Raw genomic sequence first — 17588 nt, 5'->3', positions numbered from 1 at the left:
CACGCAAGCGGGACGAAAAACCACCCCCCGGTTGGCCGGTACTGCCCGGGTCACGAGGAGCATTCCCCAAAATTTCCCAACTTAAATTTCCATAAAGGGGGACCAAGAAACCCAACCCCAACCGATATAACCCGGGAAAGATAAAAAAGTGAAATAGCAGAATACAGTGTTGGGGTAGCAATAAATCCATTTATTATAATGGTATTTTAGAAGTGGAGGATTTTTCTTTAAAGGTTTCTTCTTTAAATACCGGGCGTTACTTGAATTTTTATATAACCTTTGTTACCAGCGGGCGAATATACACAACGAGAAGCAATTATTACTACAGAAAAAACGCCCTTCCTCCAAAATTTCCAAACCCGTCAACTATAGTGATAATATAGCAATTTTTTGGTGAGACGGAAAAAAAAAAAAAAAGAGAAGGTTGGGTACAGCCCCATTGATAAACAAAGGTGGGGGTCGACTGTTTTTATTGAGGAGGCCAGCCACGCTCTTCAAATTATCTTTTTATCAAAAAACCATATTACCGGGAGAAAATTTTCCCAGAGACCCTTCAAAATAGTCAAACCCCAAGTATGGTTTTGGGCCCCACTGATAGATCAGAAGACTGTCCAACCCTGACGGGTCCAACTCGACGGGCCAACCCTTTTGACGGTCCAACCCCTGATGGTTTCAAACGGTTTCGGACCACCAGCAGGTTATTAATAGAATATTCAAGAGGTTGTAGAATTGCAGTAAATCAACCATTCAAATCATTATGAAGCGTGGTCGTGGTCAGTCAAAAAAACGGGTTTCCCACATGCAAAAATTCATTTCTGGGGAAATTTGGGTTCACGCCCCGGAAATATCCAAGAACTAGCTACAAGCAGTTTTAAAAACAGGGAAGTGTTTTGGGATCCCCAAATGAGATAAATCTGTGGACAAAATCAAGGGAAAAAAAGGGGTCAACATAAAAGCGTTTTCAAAAAACCCTAAGCTACAACAGAGGGGAAAACAAAAAAAGCCCCTGAATGGTACGCTTGATAGGGGGCCGGGGGAAACTGTGGGGGAATATCCCGGAGCGAAATGGGGTGAAGGCCCGGGGAAACAGAAGGGGGGCGGAGGTGCTTCCGGGGAGAAAAAAGGGAAGCTGGAGGTGCTGTCCTGGGAGACAGTAATGGTGGTTGGATGGGGGTCCGGGAGACAGAATGGGGGAAGCTGGAGATGCTGTCCAGACAGAAAGGTAAGCGGGAGTTTTTGTCCAGGTAGTCAATTATACAAAGGTAATGAATGACCGATAGGGACAGGAGCCATGGGGAAACAAGTGTAGTCAAAGATAAGAAAAAACCAAATTTGCAAACTAGAAATACCGGGAAATAGAACAAGAGGACCCCACAGAAAGGAGGATATATTCAAAAACAAATGTGGAGCCCATTGTTGGGTAAGGATAGAAGAAGACAGGAAACACCCAACAGGAATACAGTCACAAAAACCAAAAAAAAAAAACCCCGTATTACTATGACTCGGTATTCGGATAAACGGGAAACAGATGGGACGAACATGACCACCCAGGAAATGCCTTTCCCCATAGACAACGGGAAAATGAAAAACTCCCTTCCTGTAAGCCACCTGAATTTTACCCTTCAGTACAGAAAGACTTGAAACTTAAATTCCCACATACCATCAAAGGGGGACAAAGATAAAAACACCCGGAGGAAACCTGGGAGCCCAGCCACCAAGAGGGAGGGGTTTTACCGGGAAAGGGAAAAAAAACGGGCAGGAAACAAAATCAAAAAACCAGTCATTCCTGGAGGGGAACCACAGTGATGGCCTCCACCCCAAAAACCAACAGATACAGATACTAATGCCAAAAAAAAACCCCCCCAGTACCAAAATACCACCAGTCCGATAACATTTTTTTTGCAAAAAAGGGGAAAAGCGCAACAAACAACAAAATACCTTTCAGGGGGCCCTTTGCAGAGGAAAGGCAATTTTCCCGGGTTTCACTGAGACCCACAAAAAGGATCATTGGACAACAAAATTGGATCCCAGGTTACAACCTATACAGATGTGACAGAAAAAGGGGAAAAAGGGGCCTGAATTGAGGCACTTGTTTGACAGAACTCAAATGCCTAAAATGATGAGGGGAATTTTTAGGGGGCGAAAACCCAAAACCAGCTTGGATAGCTAAAGCCCCCGGGATGCAACATCTTGGAATTCCAAACACGAAAAATTAACGTCTGAAAACCTTCCAGCCCCCCACCCAACATCTTGCCCCGGGGGGATTTCAACAAGGCAAAAATGGGGGAAATAGCAAAATATTGTTGCAAAACACCGGGAGGCATTGGATAAAACTCAACTCCCCGGGGGTTTTTAAAATTTTCTCAAAAAATTCAAAAAAACCAGCAAAAAATGATTTTAGACTGGGGTAACCGACCCCCTTTTACTAACAATGATGATCTATAAGAAAACACCTATCAAAAAAAAATACTCAGATCACAACATAATTTAGGTTGCATGTGGCCCCCGACGACATAATGGGTTAGTCAGAGGGGGGACCCCCCAAATTCAACTTTAAAAAAAAAATAAAAGGGGGCCAATAAAACCGTCCAACTGAAGTGGGGAAAATATACTTAAAAACAGACCCCCAATTATGCCTAGAAAGATTAACTAATGTGTATGCACAAGGCTTATTCCCAAGAAAAGGAGGGAGAAAAAAGAAAGAGAACGCCCCTTTGGCAAAAAAAGAAAACAGAGGGTAAAAGAGGCAAAACTGAAAACATCCCATATCATAAAAATCTTTGAAAGGGTCCTAAGAAGCAAGATCACCACCCATCTAGAAACCCATCAGTTACACAACCCAGGGCAACATGGGTTTAGAACAGGTCGCTCCTGTCTGTCTCAACTATTGGATCACTACGACAAGGTCCTAAATGCACTAGAAGAAAAAAAGAATACAGACTTTGCAAAAGCCTTCGACAAGTGCGACCATGGCGTAATAGCGCACAAAATGCGTGCTAAAGGAATAACGGGAAAGGTCGGTCGATGGATCTATAATTTCCTCACTAACAGAACACAGAGAGTAGTCGTCAACAGAGTAAAGTCCGAGGCAGCTACGGTGAAAAGCTCTGTTCTACAAGGCACAGTACTCGCTCCCATCTTGTTCCTCATCCTCATATCCGACATAGACAAGGATGTCAGCCACAGCACCGTGTCTTCCTTTGCAGATGACACCCGAATCTGCATGACAGTGTCTTCCATTGCAGACACTGCAAGGCTCCAGGCGGACATCAACCGAATCTTTCAGTGGGCTGCAGAAAACAATATGAAGTTCAAAGATGAGAAATTTCAATTACTCAGATATGGTAAACACGAGGAAATTAAATCTTCATCAGAGTACAAAACAAATTCTGGCCACAAAATAGAGCGAAACACCAACGTCAAAGACCTGGGAGTGATCATGTCGGAGGATCTCACCTTCAAGGACCATAACATTGTATCAATCACATCTGCTAGAAAAATGACAGGATGGATAATGAGAACCTTCAAAACTAGGGAGGCCAAGCCCATGATGACACTCTTCAGGTCACTTGTTCTATCTAGGCTGGAGTATTGCTGCACACTAACAGCACCTTTCAAGGCAGGTGAAATTGCTGACCTAGAAAATGTACTGAGAACCTTCACGGCGCGCATAACGGAGATAAAACACCTTAATTACTGGGAGCGCTTGAGGTTCCTAAAACTGTATTCCCTGGAACGCAGGCGGGAGAGATGCATGATTATATACACCTGGAAAATCCTAGAGGGACTAGTACCGAACTTGCACACGAAAATCACTCACTACGAAAGCAAAAGACTTGGCAGACGATGCAACATCCCCCCAATGAAAAGCAGGGGTGTCACTAGCACGTTAAGAGACCATACAATAAGTGTCAGGGGCCCGAGACTGTTCAACTGCCTCCCAGCATACATAAGGGGGATTACCAACAGACCCCTGGCAGTCTTCAAGCTGGCACTGGACAAGCACCTAAAGTCGGTTCCTGACCAGCCGGGCTGTGGCTCGTACGTTGGTTTGCGTGCAGCCAGCAGCAACAGCCTGGTTGATCAGGCTCTGATCCACCAGGAGGCCTGGTCACAGACCGGGCCGCGGGGGCGTTGACCCCCGGAACTCTCTCCAGGTAAACTCCAGGTGCCTGTCCAATGCCTTCTTAAAGACAGCCAGGGGTCTATTGGTAATCCCCCTTATGTATGCTGGAGGCAATTGAACAGTCTTGGACCCTGGACACTTATTGTGTTCTCTCTCAGTGTACTCGTGGCGCCCCTGCTGTTCATCGGGGGAATGTTGCATCTCCTGCCGAGTCTTTTGCTTTCATATGGAGTGATTTTCGTGTGCAGGTTTGGTATGGTAACAGTAATGGTATATAAAGCTGACAAGTCGATGAATAAGACAGATGTTCAACACCTGTGTTGACCATCTGTCTTAATGCATGAGCGATCACTAAGACTGATAGTATAACACTGTATACACCAAAATATTTGTTTCCTGCAAAAGAATATTAGTGACAGACTTATCCTCGTAACTTTAATACGTACTACAGACTTTTCAATGTTTCTCTGCCCGGGACTTAAACCTGCGCTCATTCTGTTGTAATTGCTAAGTCCACTCTGAATGCCTTCCATTCCACCAGGTACTGGATGACTCCTACGGGTTTAGCGTTCCCCCATAAAGGTGTTATTAATAATACCACTCAGATGTAGGTTCACTCTCTCGACACCTTGAAATATACACATTCTCTTTAAGATATATACTTACGTACTATTAGCAACAGAAAGCCTATGAGTTATCGACGCCTCTGGACATTAGGATTTTGGGTTTAATGCTTAGTTTTTATTATTATAATCTAGATATTAGGAGGAGGAAGGTAATGAAGATTTTATTCGGGTTATTAACCCAGGATAACAGATTAAAAACACTGGCTCGTTTCACTGGGATCCTTGGAGCTCTTCCTTAGGATACCACCCACAACAGTGGGCTAACATCCAGGTACCTATTTAAATACTGGTAGGTAAAGAGGAGCAACAGGTACCAGGAGACACACCCAGCATATCCACTTGTTGTTAGACTTTTTCTGGGTTATTCTAGGTAATTTACACTATGATAATTGTACTTGTGTGTACCTGTGCCTCATTAAACTTAATAGGATCGAACCCCAAGCCCTCATCCGAGTCCATGGGGTCACCCATCCAGTTACTGTTCACACCCACCGACATAACCTTAGCTTGGCAAGAAATGCATTTTATTGTACGTAGTTTTTAAGGGTTTTTTTTAAAAATGAAAATTACCTTTGATATTCACAGGACGCGCAAAAACCGTGGATCATTCATTGATAACGATAGTAAAAACTTTGTCATAGAGGTGACGTGTTAAAAAAAAAAGTAATGTAGCGCACATTGATTGGAAAATGCAAGTCCATAGTGATGGAATTAAGTGAAACTTAAGAAAATATATAATAGATATAAATCGACGAATTGGCTTTATCATGTGAAACCAGCTACGAAACTGATGCTATAAAAGGAGTCACTACACAGGTTCGAGCAGCGAATAGAAATGGAAAAGTGAGGTAGAACAGGAAATGAGTATAGAGATTGTTGAAGACCCAGTGATATCTCTCCCCCGGCGACCCGGCTCCTCCCTTCATAAACTCTACACTAATGCACCATCACAAAACTCTCTCTACACTGTAAAACAATAAACTGGATTTGCAAAACAGTTGCATAATTATACTTTTAAAATCAGAAAGTATTTCAGGGTTTTATTTAACCGAGAAGTTGTGAAAATTGTGGTGCGAGGAGGTGGAAGCTGATTTGAACAGCCTAGAGGAGCAGCCATCCTTGGTAAGTAAACAAAGTTGACACTTCTCTCTTTAATCCTGTATTTTTGCTGCAAGTATGTACCAGGTTAATATTACCGGCGTGTCACACGCTCAAGCACTGATGTAGCTGCAGTTACAGGTTGCTGTGGTGTGTATGGTGATGCTAAATGTGAGTAAATGGAGGGAATACTGGTTAGGGGGTGTGTTGCGGGGGTCCCAGTGGACTTTATCAGGCACTTGACAGCTGATATCTTGAAGGAATTGCTAGTCTTCAAGACATCACTCTACCTAAGGTAAGTATCTGACAAGTTTCTTGTGGATTTATGGGTAAAATGCTAGATTTTTGGTGTAGGTTGAGGTGTGTGTGGGTGTCTGGTGGCGCTGGTTTAATGCCTCGACCTTTACATGTAATTAAGTAGGTAATTAAGTAAGTTTATTTAGGCACACATGCACATAAGTACAATTACTATACATAAATTATCTAGGATAACCCAAAAAAGTCAGTGACTTAATTCCATTGGGAATTACCTGCACTTATTGCTAGCTTATGACAGCTCTGTGCAGGCAGCTGAAATTTCTTAAGAAACAATTATATATGTTTAAAGTAATTTCCATTATGTGAATATTCCAAATAATGAAAAGAAATTATTTTCCATTTTTTTTAATAAATGCATTCATATTTTATGTTATGTTCATTTTATACATTTGTGGTGGGGCTCATATTTATTTGGTAGAAACTGGTCAAGAATTGTAGATTCAACAATTATGATTTTGTTAAAGTTGAATTTTATACCATGTTCAAATACCTGTATTGGTACAATTATAAACAGTTTATCTGGTAAAAAAAATATACAAAAATAACTAATGTATTTATGACTGTTTTGTTCTCGGGGAGTTTTATTGATCCAGGATACCTGTATTGCTTTATAAAGCTCCTGGAAAGCAAGATGTAATAACTCATTAGTTGCTCTTGTCCTTTTATGGAATTACAATTTTTTGTATTTTGCACCAATTACCTTAATATTTTGTGCATGTTTATTTTATGCATGTCAACATTTCTTTGGTAGAGGTTGGTCTAAAAATGTAGATTTAAAAATTATTTAATAATTACTGTACATTGATGTCTCCTACATGCGATCAGTGTTTGATGTGTGGCAGCTTAGTTTGCTGGTACCACAATCCTCCCTCACACACTACAGCTGTGGCATGTAATATCCTCAGTATTTCTCACACTATGTGGCCTGGCACCTAATATCTCACCATTTGGTGTACTAGCCTCCACAAGCAATATATATATTATTGTAACCATGAATGAGTTGTATTTAATCAATAACAACACTGCGACTTGCCGAGGACTCGAACCCATATTTTTTGCCTGCCTCATGGTGAGCAAAATTTATACGACGCTCTAACCCACAGGATCAATCAATCCTACAAGAATCACGCACCCAGCAGAGCTTTGTGTTTTACCGTGACCGAGGACATACGGTGGTGTGGGTGCCTCTGAGCTAATTTCATTCTTCTCCCTGTTTGGTGTACTAGCGCTCAACATGAGGCGGGCCAAAATGACATGTGTTCGAGTCTTCGGCTAGTTGCAGTGTTACTGATTGAATACCACTCGTTTGTGGTTACAATAATATATATCATACTGCTTGTGGATGGATTGGTACCAAACCTGCACACGAAAATCACTCTTGATGAAATCAGAAGACTTGGCAGGAGATACAACATTCCCCCAATGAAAAGCAGGGGCGCAACGAGTACATTGAGAGACAACACAATAAGTGTCTGGGGTCCAAGACTGTTCAACTGCCTCCCAGCCTACATAAGGGGGACTACGAATAGACCCCTGGCTGTCTTTAAGAAGGCACTGTACAGGCACCTAAAGTCAGTACCTGACCAACCGGGCTGTGGTTCGTACGTCAACTTGCTTGCGGCCAGTAGTAACAGCCTGGTTGATCAGACCCAGATCCACTGTGAGGCCTGGTCTCAGACCGAGCTGCGGGGGCATTGACCCCCAAAACCCTCTCCAGGTAAACTCTAGGTAAGAGGGGAGTAGAATGAAATTAGCTCAGAGGCACCCACACCACCGTATGTCCTCGAATCACGGTAAAACTCCTAGCTCTGTTGGGTACGTCATTCTTGTAGGATCGAGTAGTCCTGTGGGTTAGTGTCGTGTGAATTTCGCTCACCATGAGGCGGGCCAAAATGACATGGGTTCAAGTCCTCAGCTAGTCGCAGAGTTGTTATTAACCCTTAAATAGTCCAAACGTATAAATACGTTTTTTCAACATCTGAAAGTATATGTAAAAAAATGTAGATCATCTTTTTGGTTTTACATTTGAAAACGTGTAAAAAAACTTTTATCTACTTTTTTTTTTTTGTTACATTTGAAAATGTTAAAAGTAGATCTACTTTTGTAGCACTACGAATTTGAACGTCGATTTGTTTGGACCATTTAAGGGTTAATTATATATGCAGTGGAACCTCTGTATATGACCTTAATTCATTCCAGAAGGCTGTTTGGGTGCTGCTCCGTTCGAGTATCGAACAAGTTCTTCCCAACCAATTTTCTGTTTGGTTGGCTGTTATCACTAATTGTCGTAGGCCCCATGGTGACTTATTTATACAAATAATACAAAAAAAAAAAATGCAAAAAAACGCAAAATAATTTTCCGAAGTTATGGCACGTTGTATTTCTTTGGTCTAGTGCTGAACTTTGTTCAAGTAGGGAGCTGGTCGTATACCAAGGTTCCACTGTATATATATATATATTTTTTTTTTATTAACACATCAGCCGTTTACAACCAAGGCAGGGTGGCCCGAAAATGAAAAACTTAAATCATCATTTACTCCATCAGTCTTGCCATAAGCATTACACTACAGTTGTGAAACTGCAACATTACCACCCCTCCTTCAGAGTGCTGGCACTGTACTTCCCATCTCTAGGAATCAAGTACGGCCTGCCGGTTTCCCTGAATCCCTTCATAAATGTTATTTTGCTTACACTCCAACAGCATGTCAAGCCCTAAAAACCATTTGTCTCCATTTGCTCCTATCTAACACGCTCACGCATGCCTGCTGGAAATCCAGGCCCCTCGCACACAAAACCTCCTCTACCCCCTCCCCCCAACCTTTCCTAGGCCGACCCCTACCCCGCCTTTCCCATACTACAGATTTATACACTCTCGAAGTCATTCTCTAAATGTCCAAACCATCTCAGTAACCCCTCCTCAGTCCTCTGGATAATAGTTTTGGTAATCCCACACCTCCTCCTAATCTTCAGACAATGGATTCTCTGCATTATATTCACACCACACATTGTCCTCAGACATGACATCTCCACTGCCTCCAGCCTTCTCCTTGTTGCAACATTCGTCACCCTTGCCTCACACTTTATACATTGGTATAATTATACTCTCATACATTTCCCTCTTTGCTTTCATGCATAAAGTTCTTTGTCTCCTCAGTGCACCGCTCACCTTTTTTTACCTCGTCAATTCTGCGATTCACCTCATCTTTCAAAGACCCATCTGCTGACACGTCCACTCCCAAATATCTGATTACATTCACCTCCTCCATATTCTCTCCCTCCAATCTGATATCCAGTCTTCCATTACCTAACTTTTTGGTTATCTTCATCACCTTACTCTCTCCTATATTCACTTTTAATTTCCTTCTTTTACACATCCTATCAACCTCTGCAACTGAATATCTTTATTTTATTTTACACACACAGCTCCAGGTGGGGCCAGGAGCTGTAAATCAACCTCTGCAACCACATATGTATATGTGTGATCACACAAAGGTGACTGTTGATAAGATGGTAGTTAGGTTCATGAAAATGGTGTCTATTAAAAAAAGTCTGAAATGAACTGAATTTTTTAAGTTTTCTATTCGTTGCATTGCAGTAGTCATTGCTTGTTATTGAAGTATGTGGGGAGGGTTGATGTAATTCTGTACTATACCTGTACAAACCTAGGATGGGCAGTTACACAACGATTGCCTGCCTCCACCATGACCACAATCTCCTGCAAACATCAGTAAAAATACCATTTATTTCCAGCCTTAAGACTAAGATTTTTGACTAGATATGCTTGGAATATGTTGGAGTGTGAGCAGGGTAATATTAAGTGAAGGGATTCAGGGAAACCGGTTATATTTATATAGCCGGACTTGAGTCCTGGAAATGAGAAGTACAGTGCTTGCACTCTAAAGGAGGGGTTTGGGATATTAGCAGTTTGGAGGGATATGTTGTATATCATTAGATGTACATGTATATGCTTCTGAACTGTTGTGTTCTGAGCACTTCTGCAAAAACAGTGATTATGTGTGAGTGAGGTGAAAGTGTTGAACGATGATGAAAGTATTTTCTTTTTGGGGATTTTCTTTCTTTTTTGGGTCACCCTGCCTCGGTGGGAGACTGCCGACTTGTTAAAAAAAAAATGCTTGGAATAATACCCATGATAATATGAATGCAGGTTATCCCAAAAAATATGAAAAAAAATAGAAAACCTGAGAAGGTTTCTTCATCATTTTTTCAGCATGTACAGAAAACTAATTTAGTCATATTTCTCAGTTATCCTATGACTCCCATGGTGATAAACAATTTATATATACACACACTATAAATGGTGTGTACTGTGATGGTTCAGTGAACCTCAAACAAATATTTATCATGGCAATGCTTTCATTTTCTCTTAAATTACTGTACTTATAACTTACTAGAGTAAGTGAATGATTGTTGAAAGTACAACAATGCATAGTTAGGAAATTATTGATTACATCTGTTATTTCAGCTTTTATTTTTGCCTGTGTTTACACCATCATAAACATCATGCCATCATGGTTGAAAAACCACATAGCAAAAACGTCTTAGATCATGTCTTAATCGTCAGTCTACTGTGTATGCGTATGTATGTATAATGTATATGATAAATACATACAGTGGACCCTCAACCAACTGCATTAATCCATTCCAGAGAGCTAGCCGTTAGTCGAATTAATTTTCCCCATAAGAAATAATGGAAATCCAATTAATCTGTCAGACAGCCAAAAGTATTAACAAAAAATATTTTTTTTAAAGATTAAATATAAATATACATACAGAAAACAATGACAAATAAATATAAAGCACTAATAAAATGGATAAATGAACATTTAACATCACACTTACCTTTATTGACTTTACTGACTCAACTTGTTGGTGTATGACAGACACATAGGAGGCAAGAGGAAAACAAGTTTATTTTGCTTCAATATAACTAATATCATCTCTACGGCTTATTTATCTATCACAATTCATCTAATATGACATTATAAACAATATTAATAACATAGAAACATTATATATTTACTCTAGAATGAATAAAATTTGCCATAATGTATGAGAGGAGTAAATGTTGTAAGTGTTATTGTTGGGTTTAAGGGCCACCACTGAGAGAAGCTGTGTTGGTGGTGGTGGAGGATTTTGCTAGCACCATCATCACACTTAAACAATGTATGTAATTTATAGATAAGAAATATTTACATTTTAATTTATAAATAAGTAAGTTTATTCAGGTATACACAAATAGTTATATAGATTATCATACATAGCAGCATGTGTGAAGTACCTAGGTTAACCCAAAAAAAGTCAGTGACTTACGTATTTCCATTGGGGTCCTTTTATATTTACACTTAATACTTTTATGCTTACACTTTTATATTTACACTTACCTTGGAGATGTTAGTTTAATTAGTTAGTTTGATGGAGGAGATGCTGGCAGAGGTTTAGGGTACTGGAAGATAGCAGGCCGGCGTATGTTCAGCGGATGTACACACATCCAACAACATTGGAGAGTTACTTTCGTGTCGTTTTTCTATTGCTTACTCGATTAACTCACTTGCTACTCTGTTAATTCTACACTTTATCGCTGCTGCTTTAGTATCATACATATCGTAGAATCACTGAATCACTGCAGAACGTACATTCTCCCCTCTCTCTTCCTCCTCCACTTTGGTACTTTGCTACTAGTTTTTTCTTGAATTTTATTGTTTCTTTCCTTCTTTATCACAGGGCTGGCACTAGAAACTTTCTTTGAGCTCATGGTGGCTTATTTAGCGGTTACAAGCACTAAAGACACTGGAATAATACAAAATATATTGCAGGTACACTTGGAATCGACCGAAACGGCTTGTAAACACTGGCACACTGGCTGTATATGGAGTCTTGGAGTGGCTGGGCCCACTCAGGCCACGCTCCGGCCCCATGGACGAGTTCGGGACGAACATCGTTAGACAAGTTTTTCACTGTTGGTAGAGCCATTTTTTTACGCCAAAGAGCGCCGTTAGACGAATTTGCCGTTACTTGATGCCGCCGTTAGTTGAGGGTCCGCTATAAATTGTTTGTGGTATAGAGAGAGAGGTAGATATATTGAGAGATTGAGGAGAAAGGGGGAAGCAGCAGTCTGTCTATGCTATGTTGTATCAGATATGATGCGAGAAGGGGTGGTAGTAAATGGAAGAGTGGGAGGAAGGTTAAGAAAGAGAAGATAAGGAATGAGAAGGGGGAGAAAAAGGGGTATTCATCTGAGTATTGTACAGATTTTTAATTTCATGGTTTAAAATATTGATGAAATTAGACATGGAATATTATTGTTTAGGAATGAATCTCTAATTATAACATGGATGTCTTTGGGAACAGATTCCAAGTTTCAAACAATCAAGTTAAAATTTTCAGGAATGCATAAAAGGCAAAAAGTGGAACCAACTGCAAATTCCTAGAGGCCCTATGAATTTTTACTGCAAATAATGCAAAATTATTTGCTATTTGTTGATACAGTATTACCAAACTATCAAAAACAACCTCTAAATTGTACATGACATAAGTGTACGTATTTCTGGGTGATGCAAAAATCATAGAACACTGAAATTTCCTGTGATCCAATGTTTAGATCTTAAAATAAGTTTCATTATTGGGTGCAGACTTTTTCTGTACTCCACTACTTGGCAGTACAGTGGACCCCCGGTTTTTGGCCAGTGCGAAAATCGTACAATTCAGATTTCGAGCATTTTTTTCAGCGAAATTTCCCCCCCGGGGGGGTTTCGTACATCCCCTCGGAAATCGTTGGTACCAGACACGTGCGCCTGGGCCACTCATACGTTCGTGACTTGCTTTTGGGCACATTAAATGTCTCATTTTAGGTTAATATAGACATTTTCATTAATCCATCTGTGATATTTTCTTCGAAATTATGAAAGAAAGGCGTTACATAGCATATAAACATGCAGTGTTTATATGCGGTGGAGGATAAACATTACGTTTTCTCTGGTCCAGCGTTAGAGAAAACTATGAATTTGCATTGGCCCACTAACCACCCTTAATACATAAGCTTTTGTTTACAATTCTTGGCATGAATTATTCATTACTTCTCCCTTTGTTTTTGATGGCATATGAAGGTAGTTGTTAGAAACGATTAAACTCTGTGAACATGGTACGTCAATGGTAATATGGCTGTAGGCCACAGTGTGTGTAGCCAGTAGGTATACACTGGGATGTAGTCCGTCTGGGATTACAAATAAATACTACTCACCAACAAGAGTCTTCAATAAAGGCATGTAATGTTCATTTATCATTAAAATTAGTCACTTGTATTTATTCTCATTGTTTTCTGTATGTAAAACTTTAGTATGTATTTTTTGTTAACATTTTTGAGTGAAACGGATTGATTGGTTTTACGTTATTTCTTATGGGAAATATTACTTCAGTTTTCGGCCAACCTTCTGGAACGGATTAATTATGAAAACAGGGGGTCTACTGTAATGGAGCACAGAAATGTTAAAGTCCAGTACCACATCTGGTAGTATGGCAGGGAAATGTGATAATTCAAGTTGAATCAAGGTGATTTGTATGTATAATAACAAAGGCAGCAGTGGTGCAAGCTCAAGTGAAGAAAACTTATTGAATTTTTCAGAAATTGCAAAAAAAGAAGACTCGCACAGTGATTTGGTGACCATTCAAAAAGTGTAGTCACTAATTTTGTTAGTGTGTGAGAAAAACTTAATGTTACAAGCTGTAAGTCTTTATAACAAAATAATGCATAAATTTGGTTAGTATATTCTGCAGATTTTTTCAAACTCCCTCACTTGCCATTCTAGGTAAATGAGAGCAAATCCTGCTCACGAGAGTTCTTTCATACCTAACTCATGTTTTCCAAGGCATGTATGGTATTAACAGCATACACATAAGTTTAGGATGTGTAAAGGTAGAAAGTTGAAAGTGAACATAGGTGAGAGTAAGGTGATGAAAGTATCCAGCGATAAAGAAAGATTGGACATCACATTGGAAAGAGGGAGTTTGGAAGAAGTGAATGTTTTCAGATATTTGGGAGTTGACTTGTCAGCGGATGGGTTTATGAAGGATGAGGTTAACCATAGAATTGATGAAGGAAAAAAAGGTGAGTGATGCATTGAGGTATCTGTGGAGACAAAAAACGTTATCTATGGAGGCAAAGAAGGAAATGTATGAAAGTATAGTGGTACCAACACTTATATGGGTGTGAAGCTTGGGTTGTAAATGCTGCAGTGAGGAGGCAGCTGGAGGCAGTGGAGATGTCCTAAGGGCAATGTGTGTGATGTAAATATTATGCAGAGAATTTGGAGTGTGAAAATTAGGAGGAGGTGTGGAGGTATTAAAAGTATTAGTCAGAGGGCTGAAGAAGTGTTGTTGAGGTTGTTTGGTCATTTAGAGAATGGATCAAAGTAGAATGACTTGGAGAGCATATAAATCTGTAGGGGAAGGAAGGAGGGGTAGGGGTCGTCCTCAGAAAGGTTGAACGGAGGGGGGTAAAGGAGGTTTTGTGGGCGAGGAGCTTGGACTTCCAGCAAGCCTGTGTGAGCATGTTAGAGGTGAATGGAGACAAATGGTTTTTGGGATCTGATGAGCTGTTGGAGTGTGAGCAGGGTAATATTTAGTGAAGGGATTTAGGGAAATCGGTTAGCTGACTTCAGTCCTGGAAATGGGAAGTACAATGCCTGCACTTTAAAGGAGGGGTTTGGGGTATTGACAGTTTGGAAGGACTTCTAAACTGCTGTATCTGAGTGCCTCTGCAAAGACAGTGATTTTGTGCGAGTGAAGTGAAAGTGTTGAATGATGATGAGAGTATTTTCTTTTTGGGGATTTTCTTTCTTTTTGGGTCACCCTGCCTTGGTGGGAGATGGCTAACTTGTTGAAAAAAAAAAAAAAGTTTAGTACAGTACAGTACAGCATCTTACATCATTATTACACTAGAGCCTCTCCTCACTTGGTGACGTACTCGTTTAACGATGACATAGACTTAGGACGAACTTCCTGACCAGTATGCATACCTAAATAATTTATATTTTACAGTATACTGTATATTATACAGTATACTGCTGTATAAACATTTAAAAATATACTAGAAATGTTGTAAATGGTGCAAAATTGACATTGATAATATCAAAGATGGTTCACACAAAGTCACTACAGTATAATATTTCTTTATTTACTACAAGTACATATACATGGTATACAGGCAATAGCTGACGTTAATGACATACTGCTGTATAGAAAGCCGCTTGTTATGCTGAGCATTTCGGGCAAATTAGGTCAGTTTTGTCCCAGGATGTGACCCACACCAGTCAACTAACACCCAGGTACCCATTTTGAACTGATGGGTGGACAGGGACAGCAGATGTCTTATGGAAACATGTCCCTAATGTTTTCCAGCCGTACTGGAGGAGATTCAAACCCCAGACCTCAGTGTGTGAGTTGAGTGCACTAGTGATTGAGCTATGGAACACTATTATAGTATGCTCCTTGCTTAGTGACCTACGTGGTCTTAGGAACGGAACACCGTTGTTAAGTGAGGAGAGGCTGCAATTACAGTCTAGTGCCTTTTACAATTGTGTGTATCCCGGCAGTATTTCTACATTTGTGGTCGATAATAAAGGGCGGAAAAGGTTTATGCGAAGAAGTTGTGTAGTGGAGGTATATACTATATAAAGAATGTATCTTCACTGAGGTATAACCTTTACACCAGCTAACTGCCCAAACACACATGCTGAGAGATTCTCAATTCACCACTAGTAAGGCAAATTAGTGATAATTTAGTTATTTGAATGAGAGAGGATGTATGGGCAAATCTCCTGCCAGCTTCTACCCCTACTTCCTTATTTAATATGGCAGCTATATACCAAGAGGTGGAGGAGTCTAGCATTCAATTTTTAATCTCCTGTTGACTGGCTTTGCTTCAGCCTAAGCTTGTGGTCTACATGATTCCTTTCGTTCTCGTCCACTAAACAAAATATTGTCGATTCCTCATCCATAGGTCATATGAAATGAAAGTTGAGCAGACAATTCAAATATGTATTGAAAAGCTAGATAATGAAATCTGTGCATAACCTTCCACACCATTTTATTATAGTACTGCATTATTGTATTTTTCTTTGTTATCACTGTCAAGTGCATTCACCTCTAGTGAATGCACTTGACACTTACGACTTTAATGCCTTCATTTTAATGTAAGTTGGTTGTTTGGATCTCGGAACCTATTTTCCCATAGACACCCATGTTATAATTGAAGATGTATTATCTTTGGTTGGTTTAGAAAGACACGTAAGCAAACACAATGACATATTTATTAGAAAACATTTTGGTCCTGGGACCTTGATCACTTCTAACATGCAGAGGTAGAAAGACATTATATATAGGCAGAGAGTGAGGTGTGAGTGACGCATGGTGACCTGAAGAATGCCATGTTGGGATGAGGATGGGTAGATGATGATATCATGCGACTCCTGTGTTGTTGGATTAGTGGTGCTTAGCCTGCTTAAGTATCATGTATGCTAATGTTTTTGAAATTTTGTGGTTTCCAGTGTTATGTTCTGTTGTCTGTGATGGCGATTAGTGAAGCTTCTAGGCACCATCGGCGTCTGAGGTCTGGTTCGGTGAGAAAGAGTTGTGCCTCATTCCGGTTCATCAAATGCAGCCCCACACCTCTAACATCTACAGCAGGCGTCTACACCATCCCCTGTGGATTCTGTCCCAAGAAATATGTAGGCGAGACAGGCAGAGATCTTGTGGTCCGCCTGAATGAGCATCGAAGTGCCTGTAACAGAGACGATTTAAGGTACGCCTGTGCCCTCCACAGAGGCTCCACGGGGCATTTGATGAACTGGAATGAGGCACAACTCGTTCTCACCAAACCAGACCTCAAATGCCGGTGGTGCCTAGAAGCCTCACTAGTCGCCGTCACCGACACAATAAAACGTAACACTGGAAATCACAAAATTTCAAAAACATGAGCATATATGATACTTAAGCAGGCTAAGTGCCACCAATCCAACAACACAGGAGTCACATGATATCATTTTCTACCTGTCCTCATCCTAACATGGCATTCTTCAGGTCACCACGCATCACTCACACCTCACTCTCCGCCTATATATTGTCTTTCTACCTCTGTATGTTAGAAGTGATCAAGGTCCCAGGACCAAAACGTTTTCTGATAATTATGTCATAGTGTTTGCTTGTGTGTCTTTCTAAACCAACTTGTCAGTATTTATTACCAAGGTTTATACCATTATTTTTGTATCTAATTTTATTTTAATCAGTGAAATTAAAAATAATGTACAGTATTCAGATCAATGTGTTGCTTCTCTTTCCTTTCCCTTCCTTCCATTCCCTCACTCCTATTCACAAACCTCACTCCATCTCTTGCATTCCTTCTCTCC

General features: G+C 40.3%; 1 protein-coding gene across 2 annotated transcripts in view; it reads left to right on the top strand.

Moving 5' to 3' along the window:
- The first annotated feature begins 5714 nt into the window (after positions 1–5714).
- Positions 5715–17588, top strand: part of capt (adenylyl cyclase-associated protein 1) — a 236670-nt gene continuing 224796 nt past the window's right edge. Inside the window, exon 1 of one of the 2 annotated variants that reach the window (XM_070091785.1) lies at positions 5715–5874. The gene's annotated coding sequence lies outside the window, so the exon portion shown is untranslated. Of the gene's footprint in view, positions 5875–6027; positions 6146–17588 lie in introns of those variants that run through there. The other variant, XM_070091787.1, reaches the window with a different exon arrangement.

The sequence above is a fragment of the Cherax quadricarinatus genome, chromosome 37, assembly GCF_038502225.1.
Source record: "Cherax quadricarinatus isolate ZL_2023a chromosome 37, ASM3850222v1, whole genome shotgun sequence".
NCBI lineage: Eukaryota > Metazoa > Arthropoda > Malacostraca > Decapoda > Parastacidae > Cherax > Cherax quadricarinatus.
The sequence above is the reverse complement of the archived record's forward strand: the minus strand, read 5'-3'. Positions and strand labels throughout refer to the sequence as shown.